This window comes from Staurois parvus, unplaced genomic scaffold, assembly GCF_062004578.1.
Source record: "Staurois parvus isolate SC_StPar_1 unplaced genomic scaffold, SC_StPar_1.0 ptg000020l, whole genome shotgun sequence".
Classification (NCBI taxonomy): domain Eukaryota; kingdom Metazoa; phylum Chordata; class Amphibia; order Anura; family Ranidae; genus Staurois; species Staurois parvus.
The window spans coordinates 5994192-6014967 of record NW_028317816.1 but is presented as its reverse complement, the minus strand read 5'-3'; the positions used below and the strand labels follow the sequence as shown (position 1 = coordinate 6014967).

The 20776-nt window shown below is 44.7% G+C and overlaps 17 non-coding genes across 17 annotated transcripts; 10 read left to right on the top strand and 7 right to left on the bottom strand.

The window, feature by feature from the left end:
- The first annotated feature begins 56 nt into the window (after positions 1-56).
- TRNAT-AGU (transfer RNA threonine (anticodon AGU)) lies at positions 57-130 on the top strand. The gene has a single exon. It is a non-coding gene; the product is annotated as a tRNA-Thr (tRNA).
- Positions 131-342: 212 nt separating this feature from the next.
- TRNAS-GCU (transfer RNA serine (anticodon GCU)) lies at positions 343-424 on the bottom strand. Its single transcript has one exon. It is a non-coding gene; the product is annotated as a tRNA-Ser (tRNA).
- Positions 425-1817: 1393 nt separating this feature from the next.
- On the top strand, positions 1818-1891 carry TRNAT-AGU (transfer RNA threonine (anticodon AGU)). Its single transcript has one exon. It is a non-coding gene; the product is annotated as a tRNA-Thr (tRNA).
- A 1687-nt stretch (positions 1892-3578) lies between these two features.
- TRNAT-AGU (transfer RNA threonine (anticodon AGU)) lies at positions 3579-3652 on the top strand. Its single transcript has one exon. It is a non-coding gene; the product is annotated as a tRNA-Thr (tRNA).
- Positions 3653-3864: 212 nt separating this feature from the next.
- TRNAS-GCU (transfer RNA serine (anticodon GCU)) lies at positions 3865-3946 on the bottom strand. The gene has a single exon. It is a non-coding gene; the product is annotated as a tRNA-Ser (tRNA).
- Positions 3947-5625: 1679 nt separating this feature from the next.
- On the bottom strand, positions 5626-5707 carry TRNAS-GCU (transfer RNA serine (anticodon GCU)). Its single transcript has one exon. It is a non-coding gene; the product is annotated as a tRNA-Ser (tRNA).
- Positions 5708-7386: 1679 nt separating this feature from the next.
- On the bottom strand, positions 7387-7468 carry TRNAS-GCU (transfer RNA serine (anticodon GCU)). The gene has a single exon. It is a non-coding gene; the product is annotated as a tRNA-Ser (tRNA).
- Positions 7469-8861: 1393 nt separating this feature from the next.
- Positions 8862-8935, top strand: TRNAT-AGU (transfer RNA threonine (anticodon AGU)). The gene has a single exon. It is a non-coding gene; the product is annotated as a tRNA-Thr (tRNA).
- Positions 8936-10622: 1687 nt separating this feature from the next.
- TRNAT-AGU (transfer RNA threonine (anticodon AGU)) lies at positions 10623-10696 on the top strand. Its single transcript has one exon. It is a non-coding gene; the product is annotated as a tRNA-Thr (tRNA).
- Positions 10697-12383: 1687 nt separating this feature from the next.
- On the top strand, positions 12384-12457 carry TRNAT-AGU (transfer RNA threonine (anticodon AGU)). Its single transcript has one exon. It is a non-coding gene; the product is annotated as a tRNA-Thr (tRNA).
- Positions 12458-12669: 212 nt separating this feature from the next.
- TRNAS-GCU (transfer RNA serine (anticodon GCU)) lies at positions 12670-12751 on the bottom strand. Its single transcript has one exon. It is a non-coding gene; the product is annotated as a tRNA-Ser (tRNA).
- Positions 12752-14144: 1393 nt separating this feature from the next.
- On the top strand, positions 14145-14218 carry TRNAT-AGU (transfer RNA threonine (anticodon AGU)). The gene has a single exon. It is a non-coding gene; the product is annotated as a tRNA-Thr (tRNA).
- A 1687-nt stretch (positions 14219-15905) lies between these two features.
- Positions 15906-15979, top strand: TRNAT-AGU (transfer RNA threonine (anticodon AGU)). The gene has a single exon. It is a non-coding gene; the product is annotated as a tRNA-Thr (tRNA).
- Positions 15980-16191: 212 nt separating this feature from the next.
- TRNAS-GCU (transfer RNA serine (anticodon GCU)) lies at positions 16192-16273 on the bottom strand. Its single transcript has one exon. It is a non-coding gene; the product is annotated as a tRNA-Ser (tRNA).
- Positions 16274-17666: 1393 nt separating this feature from the next.
- Positions 17667-17740, top strand: TRNAT-AGU (transfer RNA threonine (anticodon AGU)). The gene has a single exon. It is a non-coding gene; the product is annotated as a tRNA-Thr (tRNA).
- Positions 17741-17952: 212 nt separating this feature from the next.
- Positions 17953-18034, bottom strand: TRNAS-GCU (transfer RNA serine (anticodon GCU)). The gene has a single exon. It is a non-coding gene; the product is annotated as a tRNA-Ser (tRNA).
- A 1393-nt stretch (positions 18035-19427) lies between these two features.
- On the top strand, positions 19428-19501 carry TRNAT-AGU (transfer RNA threonine (anticodon AGU)). Its single transcript has one exon. It is a non-coding gene; the product is annotated as a tRNA-Thr (tRNA).
- Positions 19502-20776: the final 1275 nt, after the last annotated feature.

The window sequence follows — 20776 nt, the reverse complement described above, 5'->3', positions numbered from 1 at the left end:
TTCTGTGCCTGTGCTGACACAAGTCTGCCTTTGGCAGGAGCACAGTGTCCGGGTGTGGTGCTGTGGCTTAGTTGGTTAAAGCGCCTGTCTAGTAAACAGGAGATCCTGAGTTCGACTCTCAGCAGCGCCTTTCTTTGGCTGCAGATTAAGCCCTTGAAAAGGTTTTAAGAGTGGCCTCGGGAGCTTTGTGCCGCAATGGCATGGTTTAGGCAGCAGCCCTGCTCTTGATGCTTCCAGCTGATCTCTTCAAAGCCCTGCGAGTTTGCTGGACCTTTTAGCCTAGGTTATGCCAGCCTGGTGTCCACGGCAAGCACAAAACAGTGCACCTTTAGACGAAGGGCTCGATGAGGATGGGATTCGAACCCATGCATGCAGAGCACAATGGATTAGCAGTCCATCGCCTTAACCACTCGGCCACCTCATCCACAGCAAGCTTGCGAGCTTTGATTTTGGGAGCTGCATGTCACAAGCAGAAACTTGAGGAAAAGACACAAGCAGGATGCCGTTTCTCACCTCCTAATAGAGCACCTTGCTTCCGTGCTGTCAATTCATTGTGACAAAAGCTTCATTCTTCCTTTTCTGCCAAGGGTATAATCAAATGTTACAAATGCAATCAAGGGTGTAAAGCAAGTCACAAGTAGTAATGCTCACCAACTTTGCTGCAGACACGCAGTCTAACGGCATGGAATTAGGAAGCGTCAACAGGTGCAAAATGTCATGTATTCCCCATCTTTTTTTTTCACTTTCTGCTGTTCCTTTTTTATTGGCTCTAGATGATGAACTGTGCCCGCGTCAAGAGAAATTCGCCTGGATGGAGCCACTCTTTTGCCAGGACATTCAGAGATGTAGCTCAACCATCAATTTCAAGTCTACACTTTTCTCCTACCTGGCTGGCATTTTTACATGAATGCAAAGTGTTTGACTGTGGTTGGGGTCCCAAAACTCTTGTCACCGCTTCAGTATCTGTTCCCTTTGACTTCACCTCGGGCAATGATTCATTTGGTTAAAAGACACATGCAGGATGTCTTTCCACAAATAGTCATATTCACAAACTCCTCTTGGCGATCATGAATTCAAACGTCAAGGGTGGAGGATGTATGAAAAATGGCAGCGTTCCTATTTTTCTTCCCCATCTTTGTTCATTTTCAGCCTGTTGATTAGCTCTAGATCAAGGACTCTGTGTTCTTCCAAAAACAGGAGGATGTCTGCCTGCTGTCTTCCAAGGGACAAATGAAAAGTTAGAAGCGTAAGAAACGGTCTGAAGCAAGATGCAGATAGTTTCCTTCCCCAAATCTTTTTGCCCGCATGCATTTCATCTTCACGGGAGTGGAAGCCAAAAGATGGGCAAATTGGTTTTTCCCACCTTCTTTTATTTTCGGTCCATTGTTTGATTCTAGAGCACAGACTCTGCCTGTTTAAAATAAGATTAGGTGGGATTGGCCCACTGTTACCTCTTGACTTCACAAGAGATATCTGAGTTGTAGCCTTGGCTCTTAAACCTTTTAGCAAAAATGAAGCAATGTACAAAGCTGGAAAGTTTTCAAGCTACTCGTAAGCTGGTTTTTCTTGGCACCAAACAGCTAAGAAAAATAAGCAATGAAAAAAGAAGAAAAAGAAAAAAACAACAACTTTTGGAGGAGTGATGAGTTCAAAAGGACGTTGCATAGTCTCCTTTGCTATCTCCTCCTCTGCCTTTCATGCTGCGTTAGAGATTTTGAAGCTTGATGTGCGTAACATTTGTCAAGAAGTTCCTCACAACTGTTCTGTGCCTGTGCTGACACAAGTCTGCCTTTGGCACGAGCACAGTGTCCGGGTGTGGTGCTGTGGCTTAGTTGGTTAAAGCGCCTGTCTAGTAAACAGGAGATCCTGAGTTCGACTCTCAGCAGCGCCTTTCTTTGGCTGCAGATTAAGCCCTTGAAAAGGTTTTAAGAGTGGCCTCGGGAGCTTTGTGCCGCAATGGCATGGTTTAGGCAGCAGCCCTGCTCTTGATGCTTCCAGCTGATCTCTTCAAAGCCCTGCGAGTTTGCTGGACCTTTTAGCCTAGGTTATGCCAGCCTGGTGTCCACGGCAAGCACAAAACAGTGCACCTTTAGACGAAGGGCTCGATGAGGATAGGATTCGAACCCATGCATGCAGAGCACAATGGATTAGCAGTCCATCGCCTTAACCACTCGGCCACCTCATCCACAGCAAGCTTGCGAGCTTTGATTTTGGGAGCTGCATGTCACAAGCAGAAACTTGAGGAAAAGACACAAGCAGGATGCCGTTTCTCACCTCCTAATAGAGCACCTTGCTTCCGTGCTGTCAATTCATTGTGACAAAAGCTTCATTCTTCCTTTTCTGCCAAGGGTATAATCAAATGTTACAAATGCAATCAAGGGTGTAAAGCAAGTCACAAGTAGTAATGCTCACCAACTTTGCTGCAGACACGCAGTCTAACGGCATGGAATTAGGAAGCGTCAACAGGTGCAAAATGTCATGTATTCCCCATCTTTTTTTTTCACTTTCTGCTGTTCCTTTTTTATTGGCTCTAGATGATGAACTGTGCCCGCGTCAAGAGAAATTCGCCTGGATGGAGCCACTCTTTTGCCAGGACATTCAGAGATGTAGCTCAACCATCAATTTCAAGTCTACACTTTTCTCCTACCTGGCTGGCATTTTTACATGAATGCAAAGTGTTTGACTGTGGTTGGGGTCCCAAAACTCTTGTCACCGCTTCAGTATCTGTTCCCTTTGACTTCACCTCGGGCAATGATTCATTTGGTTAAAAGACACATGCAGGATGTCTTTCCACAAATAGTCATATTCACAAACTCCTCTTGGCGATCATGAATTCAAACGTCAAGGGTGGAGGATGTATGAAAAATGGCAGCGTTCCTATTTTTCTTCCCCATCTTTGTTCATTTTCAGCCTGTTGATTAGCTCTAGATCAAGGACTCTGTGTTCTTCCAAAAACAGGAGGATGTCTGCCTGCTGTCTTCCAAGGGACAAATGAAAAGTTAGAAGCGTAAGAAACGGTCTGAAGCAAGATGCAGATAGTTTCCTTCCCCAAATCTTTTTGCCCGCATGCATTTCATCTTCACGGGAGTGGAAGCCAAAAGATGGGCAAATTGGTTTTTCCCACCTTCTTTTATTTTCGGTCCATTGTTTGATTCTAGAGCACAGACTCTGCCTGTTTAAAATAAGATTAGGTGGGATTGGCCCACTGTTACCTCTTGACTTCACAAGAGATATCTGAGTTGTAGCCTTGGCTCTTAAACCTTTTAGCAAAAATGAAGCAATGTACAAAGCTGGAAAGTTTTCAAGCTACTCGTAAGCTGGTTTTTCTTGGCACCAAACAGCTAAGAAAAATAAGCAATGAAAAAAGAAGAAAAAGAAAAAAACAACAACTTTTGGAGGAGTGATGAGTTCAAAAGGACGTTGCATAGTCTCCTTTGCTATCTCCTCCTCTGCCTTTCATGCTGCGTTAGAGATTTTGAAGCTTGATGTGCGTAACATTTGTCAAGAAGTTCCTCACAACTGTTCTGTGCCTGTGCTGACACAAGTCTGCCTTTGGCACGAGCACAGTGTCCGGGTGTGGTGCTGTGGCTTAGTTGGTTAAAGCGCCTGTCTAGTAAACAGGAGATCCTGAGTTCGACTCTCAGCAGCGCCTTTCTTTGGCTGCAGATTAAGCCCTTGAAAAGGTTTTAAGAGTGGCCTCGGGAGCTTTGTGCCGCAATGGCATGGTTTAGGCAGCAGCCCTGCTCTTGATGCTTCCAGCTGATCTCTTCAAAGCCCTGCGAGTTTGCTGGACCTTTTAGCCTAGGTTATGCCAGCCTGGTGTCCACGGCAAGCACAAAACAGTGCACCTTTAGACGAAGGGCTCGATGAGGATGGGATTCGAACCCATGCATGCAGAGCACAATGGATTAGCAGTCCATCGCCTTAACCACTCGGCCACCTCATCCACAGCAAGCTTGCGAGCTTTGATTTTGGGAGCTGCATGTCACAAGCAGAAACTTGAGGAAAAGACACAAGCAGGATGCCGTTTCTCACCTCCTAATAGAGCACCTTGCTTCCGTGCTGTCAATTCATTGTGACAAAAGCTTCATTCTTCCTTTTCTGCCAAGGGTATAATCAAATGTTACAAATGCAATCAAGGGTGTAAAGCAAGTCACAAGTAGTAATGCTCACCAACTTTGCTGCAGACACGCAGTCTAACGGCATGGAATTAGGAAGCGTCAACAGGTGCAAAATGTCATGTATTCCCCATCTTTTTTTTTCACTTTCTGCTGTTCCTTTTTTATTGGCTCTAGATGATGAACTGTGCCCGCGTCAAGAGAAATTCGCCTGGATGGAGCCACTCTTTTGCCAGGACATTCAGAGATGTAGCTCAACCATCAATTTCAAGTCTACACTTTTCTCCTACCTGGCTGGCATTTTTACATGAATGCAAAGTGTTTGACTGTGGTTGGGGTCCCAAAACTCTTGTCACCGCTTCAGTATCTGTTCCCTTTGACTTCACCTCGGGCAATGATTCATTTGGTTAAAAGACACATGCAGGATGTCTTTCCACAAATAGTCATATTCACAAACTCCTCTTGGCGATCATGAATTCAAACGTCAAGGGTGGAGGATGTATGAAAAATGGCAGCGTTCCTATTTTTCTTCCCCATCTTTGTTCATTTTCAGCCTGTTGATTAGCTCTAGATCAAGGACTCTGTGTTCTTCCAAAAACAGGAGGATGTCTGCCTGCTGTCTTCCAAGGGACAAATGAAAAGTTAGAAGCGTAAGAAACGGTCTGAAGCAAGATGCAGATAGTTTCCTTCCCCAAATCTTTTTGCCCGCATGCATTTCATCTTCACGGGAGTGGAAGCCAAAAGATGGGCAAATTGGTTTTTCCCACCTTCTTTTATTTTCGGTCCATTGTTTGATTCTAGAGCACAGACTCTGCCTGTTTAAAATAAGATTAGGTGGGATTGGCCCACTGTTACCTCTTGACTTCACAAGAGATATCTGAGTTGTAGCCTTGGCTCTTAAACCTTTTAGCAAAAATGAAGCAATGTACAAAGCTGGAAAGTTTTCAAGCTACTCGTAAGCTGGTTTTTCTTGGCACCAAACAGCTAAGAAAAATAAGCAATGAAAAAAGAAGAAAAAGAAAAAAACAACAACTTTTGGAGGAGTGATGAGTTCAAAAGGACGTTGCATAGTCTCCTTTGCTATCTCCTCCTCTGCCTTTCATGCTGCGTTAGAGATTTTGAAGCTTGATGTGCGTAACATTTGTCAAGAAGTTCCTCACAACTGTTCTGTGCCTGTGCTGACACAAGTCTGCCTTTGGCACGAGCACAGCGTCTGGGTGTGGTGCTGTGGCTTAGTTGGTTAAAGCGCCTGTCTAGTAAACAGGAGATCCCGAGTTCGACTCTCAGCAGCGCCTTTCTTTGGCTGCAGATTAAGCCTTTGAAAAGGTTTTAAGAGTGGCCTCGGGAGCTTTTTGCCACAATGGCATGGTTTAGGCAGCAGCCCTGCTCTTGATGCTTCCAGCTGATCTCTTCAAAGCCCTGCGAGTTTGCTGGACCTTTTAGCCTAGGTTATGCCAGCCTGGTGTCCACGGCAAGCAAAAAACAGTGCACCTTTAGACGAAGGGCTCGATGAGGATGGGATTCGAACCCATGCATGCAGAGCACAATGGATTAGCAGTCCATCGCCTTAACCACTCGGCCACCTCATCCACAGCAAGCTTGCGAGCTTTGATTTTGGGAGCTGCATGTCACAAGCAGAAACTTGAGGAAAAGACACAAGCAGGATGCCGTTTCTCACCTCCTAATAGAGCACCTTGCTTCCGTGCTGTCAATTCATTGTGACAAAAGCTTCATTCTTCCTTTTCTGCCAAGGGAATAATCAAATGTTACAAATGCAATCAAGGGTGTAAAGCAAGTCACAAGTAGTAATGCTCACCAACTTTGCTGCAGACACGCAGTCTAACGGCATGGAATTAGGAAGCGTCAACAGGTGCAAAATGTCATGTATTCCCCATCTTTTTTTTTCACTTTCTGCTGTTCCTTTTTTATTGGCTCTAGATGATGAACTGTGCCCGCGTCAAGAGAAATTCGCCTGGATGGAGCCACTCTTTTGCCAGGACATTCAGAGATGTAGCTCAACCATCAATTTCAAGTCTACACTTTTCTCCTACCTGGCTGGCATTTTTACATGAATGCAAAGTGTTTGACTGTGGTTGGGGTCCCAAAACTCTTGTCACCGCTTCAGTATCTGTTCCCTTTGACTTCACCTCGGGCAATGATTCATTTGGTTAAAAGACACATGCAGGATGTCTTTCCACAAATAGTCATATTCACAAACTCCTCTTGGCGATCATGAATTCAAACGTCAAGGGTGGAGGATGTATGAAAAATGGCAGCGTTCCTATTTTTCTTCCCCATCTTTGTTCATTTTCAGCCTGTTGATTAGCTCTAGATCAAGGACTCTGTGTTCTTCCAATAACAGGAGGATGTCTGCCTGCTGTCTTCCAAGGGACAAATGAAAAGTTAGAAGCGTAAGAAACGGTCTGAAGCAAGATGCAGATAGTTTCCTTCCCCAAATCTTTTTGCCCGCATGCATTTCATCTTCACAGGAGTGGAAGCCAAAAGATGGGCAAATTGGTTTTTCCCACCTTCTTTTATTTTCGGTCCATTGTTTGATTCTAGAGCACAGACTCTGCCTGTTTAAAATAAGATTAGGTAGGATTGGCCCACTGTTACCTCTTGACTTCACAAGAGATATCTGAGTTGTAGCCTTGGCTCTTAAACCTTTTAGCAAAAATGAAGCAATGTACAAAGCTGGAAAGTTTTCAAGCTACTCGTAAGCTGGTTTTTCTTGGCACCAAACAGCTAAGAAAAATAAGCAATGAAAAAAGAAGAAAAAGAAAAAAACAACAACTTTTGGAGGAGTGATGAGTTCAAAAGGACGTTGCATAGTCTCCTTTGCTATCTCCTCCTCTGCCTTTCATGCTGCGTTAGAGATTTTGAAGCTTGATGTGCGTAACATTTGTCAAGAAGTTCCTCACAACTGTTCTGTGCCTGTGCTGACACAAGTCTGCCTTTGGCACAAGCACAGTGTCCGGGTGTGGTGCTGTGGCTTAGTTGGTTAAAGCGCCTGTCTAGTAAACAGGAGATCCTGAGTTTGACTCTCAGCAGCGCCTTTCTTTGGCTGCAGATTAAGCCCTTGAAAAGGTTTTAAGAGTGGCCTCGGGAGCTTTGTGCCGCAATGGCATGGTTTAGGCAGCAGCCCTGCTCTTGATGCTTCCAGCTGATCTCTTCAAAGCCCTGCGAGTTTGCTGGACCTTTTAGCCTAGGTTATGCCAGCCTGGTGTCCACGGCAAGCACAAAACAGTGCACCTTTAGACGAAGGGCTCGATGAGGATGGGATTCGAACCCATGCATGCAGAGCACAATGGATTAGCAGTCCATCGCCTTAACCACTCGGCCACCTCATCCACAGCAAGCTTGCGAGCTTTGATTTTGGGAGCTGCATGTCACAAGCAGAAACTTGAGGAAAAGACACAAGCAGGATGCCGTTTCTCACCTCCTAATAGAGCACCTTGCTTCCGTGCTGTCAATTCATTGTGACAAAAGCTTCATTCTTCCTTTTCTGCCAAGGGTATAATCAAATGTTACAAATGCAATCAAGGGTGTAAAGCAAGTCACAAGTAGTAATGCTCACCAACTTTGCTGCAGACACGCAGTCTAACGGTATGGAATTAGGAAGCGTCAACAGGTGCAAAATGTCATGTATTCCCCATCTTTTTTTTTCACTTTCTGCTGTTCCTTTTTTATTGGCTCTAGATGATGAACTGTGCCCGCGTCAAGAGAAATTCGCCTGGATGGAGCCACTCTTTTGCCAGGACATTCAGAGATGTAGCTCAACCATCAATTTCAAGTCTACACTTTTCTCCTACCTGGCTGGCATTTTTACATGAATGCAAAGTGTTTGACTGTGGTTGGGGTCCCAAAACTCTTGTCACCGCTTCAGTATCTGTTCCCTTTGACTTCACCTCGGGCAATGATTCATTTGGTTAAAAGACACATGCAGGATGTCTTTCCACAAATAGTCATATTCACAAACTCCTCTTGGCGATCATGAATTCAAACGTCAAGGGTGGAGGATGTATGAAAAATGGCAGCGTTCCTATTTTTCTTCCCCATCTTTGTTCATTTTCAGCCTGTTGATTAGCTCTAGATCAAGGACTCTGTGTTCTTCCAAAAACAGGAGGATGTCTGCCTGCTGTCTTCCAAGGGACAAATGAAAAGTTAGAAGCGTAAGAAACGGTCTGAAGCAAGATGCAGATAGTTTCCTTCCCCAAATCTTTTTGCCCGCATGCATTTCATCTTCACGGGAGTGGAAGCCAAAAGATGGGCAAATTGGTTTTTCCTACCTTCTTTTATTTTCGGTCCATTGTTTGATTCTAGAGTACAGACTCTGCCTGTTTAAAATAAGATTAGGTGGGATTGGCCCACTGTTACCTCTTGACTTCACAAGAGATATCTGAGTTGTAGCCTTGGCTCTTAAACCTTTTAGCAAAAATGAAGCAATGTACAAAGCTGGAAAGTTTTCAAGCTACTCGTAAGCTGGTTTTTCTTGGCACCAAACAGCTAAGAAAAATAAGCAATGAAAAAAGAAGAAAAAGAAAAAAACAACAACTTTTGGAGGAGTGATGAGTTCAAAAGGACGTTGCATAGTCTCCTTTGCTATCTCCTCCTCTGCCTTTCATGCTGCGTTAGAGATTTTGAAGCTTGATGTGCGTAACATTTGTCAAGAAGTTCCTCACAACTGTTCTGTGCCTGTGCTGACACAAGTCTGCCTTTGGCACGAGCACAGTGTCCGGGTGTGGTGCTGTGGCTTAGTTGGTTAAAGCGCCTGTCTAGTAAACAGGAGATCCTGAGTTCGACTCTCAGCAGTGCCTTTCTTTGGCTGCAGATTAAGCCTTTGAAAAGGTTTTAAGAGTGGCCTCGGGAGCTTTTTGCCACAATGGCATGGTTTAGGCAGCAGCCCTGCTCTTGATGCTTCCAGCTGATCTCTTCAAAGCCCTGCGAGTTTGCTGGACCTTTTAGCCTAGGTTATGCCAGCCTGGTGTCCACGGCAAGCACAAAACAGTGCACCTTTAGACGAAGGGCTCGATGAGGATGGGATTTGAACCCATGCATGCAGAGCACAATGGATTAGCAGTCCATCGCCTTAACCACTCGGCCACCTCATCCACAGCAAGCTTGCGAGCTTTGATTTTGGGAGCTGCATGTCACAAGCAGAAACTTGAGGAAAAGACACAAGCAGGATGCCGTTTCTCACCTCCTAATAGAGCACCTTGCTTCCGTGCTGTCAATTCATTGTGACAAAAGCTTCATTCTTCCTTTTCTGCCAAGGGTATAATCAAATGTTACAAATGCAATCAAGGGTGTAAAGCAAGTCACAAGTAGTAATGCTCACCAACTTTGCTGCAGACACGCAGTCTAACGGCATGGAATTAGGAAGCGTCAACAGGTGCAAAATGTCATGTATTCCCCATCTTTTTTTTTCACTTTCTGCTGTTCCTTTTTTATTGGCTCTAGATGATGAACTGTGCCCGCGTCAAGAGAAATTCGCCTGGATGGAGCCACTCTTTTGCCAGGACATTCAGAGATGTAGCTCAACCATCAATTTCAAGTCTACACTTTTCTCCTACCTGGCTGGCATTTTTACATGAATGCAAAGTGTTTGACTGTGGTTGGGGTCCCAAAACTCTTGTCACCGCTTCAGTATCTGTTCCCTTTGACTTCACCTCGGGCAATGATTCATTTGGTTAAAAGACACATGCAGGATGTCTTTCCACAAATAGTCATATTCACAAACTCCTCTTGGCGATCATGAATTCAAACGTCAAGGGTGGAGGATGTATGAAAAATGGCAGCGTTCCTATTTTTCTTCCCCATCTTTGTTCATTTTCAGCCTGTTGATTAGCTCTAGATCAAGGACTCTTTGTTCTTCCAAAAACAGGAGGATGTCTGCCTGCTGTCTTCCAAGGGACAAATGAAAAGTTAGAAGCGTAAGAAACGGTCTGAAGCAAGATGCAGATAGTTTCCTTCCCCAAATCTTTTTGCCCGCATGCATTTCATCTTCACGGGAGTGGAAGCCAAAAGATGGGCAAATTGGTTTTTCCCACCTTCTTTTATTTTCGGTCCATTGTTTGATTCTAGAGCACAGACTCTGCCTGTTTAAAATAAGATTAGGTGGGATTGGCCCACTGTTACCTCTTGACTTCACAAGAGATATCTGAGTTGTAGCCTTGGCTCTTAAACCTTTTAGCAAAAATGAAGCAATGTACAAAGCTGGAAAGTTTTCAAGCTACTCGTAAGCTGGTTTTTCTTGGCACCAAACAGCTAAGAAAAATAAGCAATGAAAAAAGAAGAAAAAGAAAAAAACAACAACTTTTGGAGGAGTGATGAGTTCAAAAGGACGTTGCATAGTCTCCTTTGCTATCTCCTCCTCTGCCTTTCATGCTGCGTTAGAGATTTTGAAGCTTGATGTGCGTAACATTTGTCAAGAAGTTCCTCACAACTGTTCTGTGCCTGTGCTGACACAAGTCTGCCTTTGGCACGAGCACAGGGTCCGGGTGTGGTGCTGTGGCTTAGTTGGTTAAAGCGCCTGTCTAGTAAACAGGAGATCCTGAGTTCGACTCTCAGCAGCGCCTTTCTTTGGCTGCAGATTAAGCCCTTGAAAAGGTTTTAAGAGTGGCCTCGGGAGCTTTGTGCCGCAATGGCATGGTTTAGGCAGCAGCCCTGCTCTTGATGCTTCCAGCTGATCTCTTCAAAGCCCTGCGAGTTTGCTGGACCTTTTAGCCTAGGTTATGCCAGCCTGGTGTCCACGGCAAGCACAAAACAGTGCACCTTTAGACGAAGGGCTCAATGAGGATGGGATTCGAACCCATGCATGCAGAGCACAATGGATTAGCAGTCCATCGCCTTAACCACTCGGCCACCTCATCCACAGCAAGCTTGCGAGCTTTGATTTTGGGAGCTGCATGTCACAAGCAGAAACTTGAGGAAAAGACACAAGCAGGATGCCGTTTCTCACCTCCTAATAGAGCACCTTGCTTCCGTGCTGTCAATTCATTGTGACAAAAGCTTCATTCTTCCTTTTCTGCCAAGGGTATAATCAAATGTTACAAATGCAATCAAGGGTGTAAAGCAAGTCACAAGTAGTAATGCTCACCAACTTTGCTGCAGACACGCAGTCTAACGGCATGGAATTAGGAAGCGTCAACAGGTGCAAAATGTCATGTATTCCCCATCTTTTTTTTTCACTTTCTGCTGTTCCTTTTTTATTGGCTCTAGATGATGAACTGTGCCCGCGTCAAGAGAAATTCGCCTGGATGGAGCCACTCTTTTGCCAGGACATTCAGAGATGTAGCTCAACCATCAATTTCAAGTCTACACTTTTCTCCTACCTGGCTGGCATTTTTACATGAATGCAAAGTGTTTGACTGTGGTTGGGGTCCCAAAACTCTTGTCACCGCTTCAGTATCTGTTCCCTTTGACTTCACCTCGGGCAATGATTCATTTGGTTAAAAGACACATGCAGGATGTCTTTCCACAAATAGTCATATTCACAAACTCCTCTTGGCGATCATGAATTCAAACGTCAAGGGTGGAGGATGTATGAAAAATGGCAGCGTTCCTATTTTTCTTCCCCATCTTTGTTCATTTTCAGCCTGTTGATTAGCTCTAGATCAAGGACTCTGTGTTCTTCCAAAAACAGGAGGATGTCTGCCTGCTGTCTTCCAAGGGACAAATGAAAAGTTAGAAGCGTAAGAAACGGTCTGAAGCAAGATGCAGATAGTTTCCTTCCCCAAATCTTTTTGCCCGCATGCATTTCATCTTCACGGGAGTGGAAGCCAAAAGATGGGCAAATTGGTTTTTCCCACCTTCTTTTATTTTCGGTCCATTGTTTGATTCTAGAGCACAGACTCTGCCTGTTTAAAATAAGATTAGGTGGGATTGGCCCACTGTTACCTCTTGACTTCACAAGAGATATCTGAGTTGTAGCCTTGGCTCTTAAACCTTTTAGCAAAAATGAAGCAATGTACAAAGCTGGAAAGTTTTCAAGCTACTCGTAAGCTGGTTTTTCTTGGCACCAAACAGCTAAGAAAAATAAGCAATGAAAAAAGAAGAAAAAGAAAAAAACAACAACTTTTGGAGGAGTGATGAGTTCAAAAGGACGTTGCATAGTCTCCTTTGCTATCTCCTCCTCTGCCTTTCATGCTGCGTTAGAGATTTTGAAGCTTGATGTGCGTAACATTTGTCAAGAAGTTCCTCACAACTGTTCTGTGCCTGTGCTGACACAAGTCTGCCTTTGGCACGAGCACAGTGTCCGGGTGTGGTGCTGTGGCTTAGTTGGTTAAAGCGCCTGTCTAGTAAACAGGAGATCCTGAGTTCGACTCTCAGCAGCGCCTTTCTTTGGCTGCAGATTAAGCCCTTGAAAAGGTTTTAAGAGTGGCCTCGGGAGCTTTGTGCCGCAATGGCATGGTTTAGGCAGCAGCCCTGCTCTTGATGCTTCCAGCTGATCTCTTCAAAGCCCTGCGAGTTTGCTGGACCTTTTAGCCTAGGTTATGCCAGCCTGGTGTCCACGGCAAGCACAAAACAGTGCACCTTTAGACGAAGGGCTCGATGAGGATGGGATTCGAACCCATGCATGCAGAGCACAATGGATTAGCAGTCCATCGCCTTAACCACTCGGCCACCTCATCCACAGCAAGCTTGCGAGCTTTGATTTTGGGAGCTGCATGTCACAAGCAGAAACTTGAGGAAAAGACACAAGCAGGATGCCGTTTCTCACCTCCTAATAGAGCACCTTGCTTCCGTGCTGTCAATTCATTGTGACAAAAGCTTCATTCTTCCTTTTCTGCCAAGGGTATAATCAAATGTTACAAATGCAATCAAGGGTGTAAAGCAAGTCACAAGTAGTAATGCTCACCAACTTTGCTGCAGACACGCAGTCTAACGGCATGGAATTAGGAAGCGTCAACAGGTGCAAAATGTCATGTATTCCCCATCTTTTTTTTTCACTTTCTGCTGTTCCTTTTTTATTGGCTCTAGATGATGAACTGTGCCCGCGTCAAGAGAAATTCGCCTGGATGGAGCCACTCTTTTGCCAGGACATTCAGAGATGTAGCTCAACCATCAATTTCAAGTCTACACTTTTCTCCTACCTGGCTGGCATTTTTACATGAATGCAAAGTGTTTGACTGTGGTTGGGGTCCCAAAACTCTTGTCACCGCTTCAGTATCTGTTCCCTTTGACTTCACCTCGGGCAATGATTCATTTGGTTAAAAGACACATGCAGGATGTCTTTCCACAAATAGTCATATTCACAAACTCCTCTTGGCGATCATGAATTCAAACGTCAAGGGTGGAGGATGTATGAAAAATGGCAGCGTTCCTATTTTTCTTCCCCATCTTTGTTCATTTTCAGCCTGTTGATTAGCTCTAGATCAAGGACTCTGTGTTCTTCCAAAAACAGGAGGATGTCTGCCTGCTGTCTTCCAAGGGACAAATGAAAAGTTAGAAGCGTAAGAAACGGTCTGAAGCAAGATGCAGATAGTTTCCTTCCCCAAATCTTTTTGCCCGCATGCATTTCATCTTCACGGGAGTGGAAGCCAAAAGATGGGCAAATTGGTTTTTCCCACCTTCTTTTATTTTCGGTCCATTGTTTGATTCTAGAGCACAGACTCTGCCTGTTTAAAATAAGATTAGGTGGGATTGGCCCACTGTTACCTCTTGACTTCACAAGAGATATCTGAGTTGTAGCCTTGGCTCTTAAACCTTTTAGCAAAAATGAAGCAATGTACAAAGCTGGAAAGTTTTCAAGCTACTCGTAAGCTGGTTTTTCTTGGCACCAAACAGCTAAGAAAAATAAGCAATGAAAAAAGAAGAAAAAGAAAAAAACAACAACTTTTGGAGGAGTGATGAGTTCAAAAGGACGTTGCATAGTCTCCTTTGCTATCTCCTCCTCTGCCTTTCATGCTGCGTTAGAGATTTTGAAGCTTGATGTGCGTAACATTTGTCAAGAAGTTCCTCACAACTGTTCTGTGCCTGTGCTGACACAAGTCTGCCTTTGGCACGAGCACAGTGTCCGGGTGTGGTGCTGTGGCTTAGTTGGTTAAAGCGCCTGTCTAGTAAACAGGAGATCCTGAGTTCGACTCTCAGCAGCGCCTTTCTTTGGCTGCAGATTAAGCCCTTGAAAAGGTTTTAAGAGTGGCCTCGGGAGCTTTGTGCCGCAATGGCATGGTTTAGGCAGCAGCCCTGCTCTTGATGCTTCCAGCTGATCTCTTCAAAGCCCTGCGAGTTTGCTGGACCTTTTAGCCTAGGTTATGCCAGCCTGGTGTCCACGGCAAGCACAAAACAGTGCACCTTTAGACGAAGGGCTCGATGAGGATGGGATTTGAACCCATGCATGCAGAGCACAATGGATTAGCAGTCCATCGCCTTAACCACTCGGCCACCTCATCCACAGCAAGCTTGCGAGCTTTGATTTTGGGAGCTGCATGTCACAAGCAGAAACTTGAGGAAAAGACACAAGCAGGATGCCGTTTCTCACCTCCTAATAGAGCACCTTGCTTCCGTGCTGTCAATTCATTGTGACAAAAGCTTCATTCTTCCTTTTCTGCCAAGGGTATAATCAAATGTTACAAATGCAATCAAGGGTGTAAAGCAAGTCACAAGTAGTAATGCTCACCAACTTTGCTGCAGACACGCAGTCTAACGGCATGGAATTAGGAAGCGTCAACAGGTGCAAAATGTCATGTATTCCCCATCTTTTTTTTTCACTTTCTGCTGTTCCTTTTTTATTGGCTCTAGATGATGAACTGTGCCCGCGTCAAGAGAAATTCGCCTGGATGGAGCCACTCTTTTGCCAGGACATTCAGAGATGTAGCTCAACCATCAATTTCAAGTCTACACTTTTCTCCTACCTGGCTGGCATTTTTACATGAATGCAAAGTGTTTGACTGTGGTTGGGGCCCCAAAACTCTTGTCACCGCTTCAGTATCTGTTCCCTTTGACTTCACCTCGGGCAATGATTCATTTGGTTAAAAGACACATGCAGGATGTCTTTCCACAAATAGTCATATTCACAAACTCCTCTTGGCGATCATGAATTCAAACGTCAAGGGTGGAGGATGTATGAAAAATGGCAGCGTTCCTATTTTTCTTCCCCATCTTTGTTCATTTTCAGCCTGTTGATTAGCTCTAGATCAAGGACTCTGTGTTCTTCCAAAAACAGGAGGATGTCTGCCTGCTGTCTTCCAAGGGACAAATGAAAAGTTAGAAGCGTAAGAAACGGTCTGAAGCAAGATGCAGATAGTTTCCTTCCCCAAATCTTTTTGCCCGCATGCATTTCATCTTCACGGGAGTGGAAGCCAAAAGATGGGCAAATTGGTTTTTCCCACCTTCTTTTATTTTCGGTCCATTGTTTGATTCTAGAGCACAGACTCTGCCTGTTTAAAATAAGATTAGGTGGGATTGGCCCACTGTTACCTCTTGACTTCACAAGAGATATCTGAGTTGTAGCCTTGGCTCTTAAACCTTTTAGCAAAAATGAAGCAATGTACAAAGCTGGAAAGTTTTCAAGCTACTCGTAAGCTGTTTTTTCTTGGCACCAAACAGCTAAGAAAAATAAGCAATGAAAAAAGAAGAAAAAGAAAAAAACAACAACTTTTGGAGGAGTGATGAGTTCAAAAGGACGTTGCATAGTCTCCTTTGCTATCTCCTCCTCTGCCTTTTATGCTGCGTTAGAGATTTTGAAGCTTGATGTGCGTAACATTTGTCAAGAAGTTCCTCACAACTGTTCTGTGCCTGTGCTGACACAAGTCTGCCTTTGGCACGAGCACAGTGTCCGGGTGTGGTGCTGTGGCTTAGTTGGTTAAAGCGCCTGTCTAGTAAACAGGAGATCCTGAGTTCGACTCTCAGCAGCGCCTTTCTTTGGCTGCAGATTAAGCCCTTGAAAAGGTTTTAAGAGTGGCCTCGGGAGCTTTGTGCCGCAATGGCATGGTTTAGGCAGCAGCCCTGCTCTTGATGCTTCCAGCTGATCTCTTCAAAGCCCTGCGAGTTTGCTGGACCTTTTAGCCTAGGTTATGCCAGCCTGGTGTCCACGGCAAGCACAAAACAGTGCACCTTTAGACGAAGGGCTCGATGAGGATGGGATTCGAACCCATGCATGCAGAGCACAATGGATTAGCAGTCCATCGCCTTAACCACTCGGCCACCTCATCCACAGCAAGCTTGCGAGCTTTGATTTTGGGAGCTGCATGTCACAAGCAGAAACTTGAGGAAAAGACACAAGCAGGATGCCGTTTCTCACCTCCTAATAGAGCACCTTGCTTCCGTGCTGTCAATTCATTGTGACAAAAGCTTCATTCTTCCTTTTCTGCCAAGGGTATAATCAAATGTTACAAATGCAATCAAGGGTGTAAAGCAAGTCACAAGTAGTAATGCTCACCAACTTTGCTGCAGACACGCAGTCTAACGGCATGGAATTAGGAAGCGTCAACAGGTGCAAAATGTCATGTATTCCCCATCTTTTTTTTTCACTTTCTGCTGTTCCTTTTTTATTGGCTCTAGATGATGAACTGTGCCCGCGTCAAGAGAAATTCGCCTGGATGGAGCCACTCTTTTGCCAGGACATTCAGAGATGTAGCTCAACCATCAATTTCAAGTCTACACTTTTCTCCTACCTGGCTGGCATTTTTACATGAATGCAAAGTGTTTGACTGTGGTTGGGGTCCCAAAACTCTTGTCACCGCTTCAGTATCTGTTCCCTTTGACTTCACCTCGGGCAATGATTCATTTGGTTAAAAGACACATGCAGGATGTCTTTCCACAAATAGTCATATTCACAAACTCCTCTTGGCGATCATGAATTCAAACGTCAAGGGTGGAGGATGTATGAAAAATGGCAGCGTTCCTATTTTTCTTCCCCATCTTTGTTCATTTTCAGCCTGTTGATTAGCTCTAGATCAAGGACTCTGTGTTCTTCCAAAAACAGGAGGATGTCTGCCTGCTGTCTTCCAAGGGACAAATGAAAAGTTAGAAGCGTAAGAAACGGTCTGAAGCAAGATGCAGATAGTTTCCTTCCCCAAATCTTTTTGCCCGCATGCATTTCATCTTCACGGGAGTGGAAGCCAAAAGATGGGCAAATTGGTTTTTCCCACCTTCTTTTATTTTTGGTCCATTGTTTGATTCTAGAGCACAGACTCTGCCTGTTTAAAATAAGATTAGGTGGGATTGGCCCACTGTTACCTCTTGACTTCACAAGAGATATCTGAGTTGTAGCCTTGGCTCTTAAACCTTTTAGCAAAAATGAAGCAATGTACAAAGCTGGAAAGTTTTCAAGCTACTCGTAAGCTGGTTTTTCTTGGCACCAAACAGCTAAGAAAAATAAGCAATGAAAAAAGAAGAAAAAGAAAAAAACAACAACTTTTGGAGGAGTGATGAGTTCAAAAGGACGTTGCATAGTCTCCTTTGCTATCTCCTCCTCTGCCTTTCATGCTGCGTTAGAGATTTTGAAGCTTGATGTGCGTAACATTTGTCAAGAAGTTCCTCACAACTGTTCTGTGCCTGTGCTGACACAAGTCTGCCTTTGGCACGAGCACAGTGTCCGGGTGTGGTGCTGTGGCTTAGTTGGTTAAAGCGCCTGTCTAGTAAACAGGAGATCCTGAGTTCGACTCTCAGCAGCGCCTTTCTTTGGCTGCAGATTAAGCCCTTGAAAAGGTTTTAAGAGTGGCCTCGGGAGCTTTGTGCCGCAATGGCATGGTTTAGGCAGCAGCCCTGCTCTTGATGCTTCCAGCTGATCTCTTCAAAGCCCTGCGAGTTTGCTGGACCTTTTAGCCTAGGTTATGCCAGCCTGGTGTCCACGGCAAGCACAAAACAGTGCACCTTTAGACGAAGGGCTCGATGAGGATGGGATTCGAACCCATGCATGCAGAGCACAATGGATTAGCAGTCCATCGCCTTAACCACTCGGCCACCTCATCCACAGCAAGCTTGCGAGCTTTGATTTTGGGAGCTGCATGTCACAAGCAGAAACTTGAGGAAAAGACACAAGCAGGATGCCGTTTCTCACCTCCTAATAGAGCACCTTGCTTCCGTGCTGTCAATTCATTGTGACAAAAGCTTCATTCTTCCTTTTCTGCCAAGGGTATAATCAAATGTTACAAATGCAATCAAGGGTGTAAAGCAAGTCACAAGTAGTAATGCTCACCAACTTTGCTGCAGACACGCAGTCTAACGGCATGGAATTAGGAAGCGTCAACAGGTGCAAAATGTCATGTATTCCCCATCTTTTTTTTTCACTTTCTGCTGTTCCTTTTTTATTGGCTCTAGATGATGAACTGTGCCCGCGTCAAGAGAAATTCGCCTGGATGGAGCCACTCTTTTGCCAGGACATTCAGAGATGTAGCTCAACCATCAATTTCAAGTCTACACTTTTCTCCTACCTGGCTGGCATTTTTACATGAATGCAAAGTGTTTGACTGTGGTTGGGGTCCCAAAACTCTTGTCACCGCTTCAGTATCTGTTCCCTTTGACTTCACCTCGGGCAATGATTCATTTGGTTAAAAGACACATGCAGGATGTCTTTCCACAAATAGTCATATTCACAAACTCCTCTTGGCGATCATGAATTCAAACGTCAAGGGTGGAGGATGTATGAAAAATGGCAGCGTTCCTATTTTTCTTCCCCATCTTTGTTCATTTTCAGCCTGTTGATTAGCTCTAGATCAAGGACTCTGTGTTCTTCCAAAAACAGGAGGATGTCTGCCTGCTGTCTTCCAAGGGACAAATGAAAAGTTAGAAGCGTAAGAAACGGTCTGAAGCAAGATGCAGATAGTTTCCTTCCCCAAATCTTTTTGCCCGCATGCATTTCATCTTCACGGGAGTGGAAGCCAAAAGATGGGCAAATTGGTTTTTCCCACCTTCTTTTATTTTCGGTCCATTGTTTGATTCTAGAGCACAGACTCTGCCTGTTTAAAATAAGATTAGGTGGGATTGGCCCACTGTTACCTCTTGACTTCACAAGAGATATCTGAGTTGTAGCCTTGGCTCTTAAACCTTTTAGCAAAAATGAAGCAATGTACAAAGCTGGAAAGTTTTCAAGCTACTCGTAAGCTGGTTTTTCTTGGCACCAAACAGCTAAGAAAAATAAGCAATGAAAAAAGAAGAAAAAGAAAAAAACAACAACTTTTGGAGGAGTGATGAGTTCAAAAGGACGTTGCATAGTCTCCTTTGCTATCTCCTCCTCTGCCTTTCATGCTGCGTTAGAGATTTTGAAGCTTGATGTGCGTAACATTTGTCAAGAAGTTCCTCACAACTGTTCTGTGCCTGTGCTGACACAAGTCTGCCTTTGGCACGAGCACAGTGTCCAGGTGTGGTGCTGTGGCTTAGTTGGTTAAAGCGCCTGTCTAGTAAACAGGAGATCCTGAGTTCGACTCTCAGCAGCGCCTTTCTTTGGCTGCAGATTAAGCCCTTGAAAAGGTTTTAAGAGTGGCCTCGGGAGCTTTGTGCCGCAATGGCATGGTTTAGGCAGCAGCCCTGCTCTTGATGCTTCCAGCTGATCTCTTCAAAGCCCTGCGAGTTTGCTGGACCTTTTAGCCTAGGTTATGCCAGCCTGGTGTCCACGGCAAGCACAAAACAGTGCACCTTTAGACGAAGGGCTCGATGAGGATGGGATTTGAACCCATGCATGCAGAGCACAATGGATTAGCAGTCCATCGCCTTAACCACTCGGCCACCTCATCCACAGCAAGCTTGCGAGCTTTGATTTTGGGAGCTGCATGTCACAAGCAGAAACTTGAGGAAAAGACACAAGCAGGATGCCGTTTCTCACCTCCTAATAGAGCACCTTGCTTCCGTGCTGTCAATTCATTGTGACAAAAGCTTCATTCTTCCTTTTCTGCCAAGGGTATAATCAAATGTTACAAATGCAATCAAGGGTGTAAAGCAAGTCACAAGTAGTAATGCTCACCAACTTTGCTGCAGACACGCAGTCTAACGGCATGGAATTAGGAAGCGTCAACAGGTGCAAAATGTCATGTATTCCCCATCTTTTTTTTTCACTTTCTGCTGTTCCTTTTTTATTGGCTCTAGATGATGAACTGTGCCCGCGTCAAGAGAAATTCGCCTGGATGGAGCCACTCTTTTGCCAGGACATTCAGAGATGTAGCTCAACCATCAATTTCAAGTCTACACTTTTCTCCTACCTGGCTGGCATTTTTACATGAATGCAAAGTGTTTGACTGTGGTTGGGGTCCCAAAACTCTTGTCACCGCTTCAGTATCTGTTCCCTTTGACTTCACCTCGGGCAATGATTCATTTGGTTAAAAGACACATGCAGGATGTCTTTCCACAAATAGTCATATTCACAAACTCCTCTTGGCGATCATGAATTCAAACGTCAAGGGTGGAGGATGTATGAAAAATGGCAGCGTTCCTATTTTTCTTCCCCATCTTTGTTCATTTTCAGCCTGTTGATTAGCTCTAGATCAAGGACTCTGTGTTCTTCCAAAAACAGGAGGATGTCTGCCTGCTGTCTTCCAAGGGACAAATGAAAAGTTAGAAGCGTAAGAAACGGTCTGAAGCAAGATGCAGATAGTTTCCTTCCCCAAATCTTTTTGCCCGCATGCATTTCATCTTCACAGGAGTGGAAGCCAAAAGATGGGCAAATTGGCTTTTCCCACCTTCTTTTATTTTCGGTCCATTGTTTGATTCTAGAGCACAGA